Here is a 1,392-nt window from a genome sequence, read left to right as displayed (position 1 = left end):
AATAATGCTTTTATTTAGCAAGAGTGCGTTTTTAACAGTACAGAGACAGAAAAGAAACTGCATAAATTTTTTCGGAAAAAAACAAATATGTAGGCATGAAAGCATGATGTTTTATTTTAATAAATGCAACGGGGAGATTAAAAAAATGTATATTATATTATTATATTATAATTTATATTATATTAATTATATTCAATCAGATCAGCTAGAGTAGCACAAATGTCACTGAGAATTTCCTAAGAATGAGTTTATAGCTTATTCATGGTGAACCCTTCATTCCCCCCAGTGTTATTGTTACATTTTCATATGAAATAAATCACAACTCACAGTGACAAATTATTTACCAGGTAGAATAATGCTGTAGTTAAATAAAGTGATTTATTGAAATGAATTATTTTAAAGGCATTGTCTAAATGTGAGCTGTATATCATTTCCAGGTGCCACCATTGAATTTCTCTTGTTTCAGTTAATATTGTTTGGCTGTTAACGTTTCTAATCGGCAAATGTAGCAGCAGTTCTTTTTGCTGGGGTTTGGTAACTGACCGCATCTTATTAATGAGAGTCTTGTCTTTTCTCACGAGGGTTCACTGTGGCCACTAGAGGCTCAGTTTATCTAGGCCGAGAGAGAACATGACCCTTACTGTACCAGTTAGTTACAGCAGATAATGTGAATTCTGCCAAAGGTAACACAGAACATACCAGTCTGTTTTCTGATTTATTGTTGGTAAAGCCAAACACATTTACAAACATGTTATAATTGAGCAGACAACAGACAAAGCATTAGATTCGCTGCATTAGATTCAGCGTCTGCTAAATGAGCGCACCATTCATCGGCCTAATGGCTCAATCTTCAATGAAGTCGTGCTGCGGCCCAGAAACCAAACCCCTGTAAACATGTTTGTGCGCTGAATGGAAAGTGGGTTGGCAGCACAATAGCTGACCAGTACACCGCCTACATTGTGCATGGCATCATAGCGTATTAGCTTAGCAAACTCTATTTGTTTGGATGGTTGCCGTTTCTGTTTATGCAGGTTTGATTGAAAAATGCTTTGTAATGGATGCAGTGAATATTTTGATGCCGCATGCATTCCAGCATATACAGTAGGTATCATGATCTTCTGAAATAGATTTATTTTTCTAGAATCATAAAGTTTTGCATTTTGAACTTTATTTTTAAAGTCCACCTTCCCAAATTCTGCAGAAATGATTGCTTTTTACAGTGCTTTTTATATGAAGTAACTCATCATCCAGCTGTTTGTAAGTGTTATATTGCACCCGTGCTTGTGCTGGGACTGGTCATGTGTGCACACTGCTTCCTCTCTGAAGCACTCACACAGGAACTTATCAAATTCTAGTGAATTATTAACCTTAGGACAGCTAGGAAGGTTTGAA

This window comes from Sinocyclocheilus anshuiensis, unplaced genomic scaffold (genome assembly GCF_001515605.1).
Source record: "Sinocyclocheilus anshuiensis isolate Anshui unplaced genomic scaffold, SAMN03320099.WGS_v1.1 scaffold355, whole genome shotgun sequence".
In the NCBI taxonomy this organism is placed as follows: Eukaryota; Metazoa; Chordata; class Actinopteri; order Cypriniformes; family Cyprinidae; genus Sinocyclocheilus; species Sinocyclocheilus anshuiensis.
Note: the sequence above shows the minus strand (reverse complement) of the source record.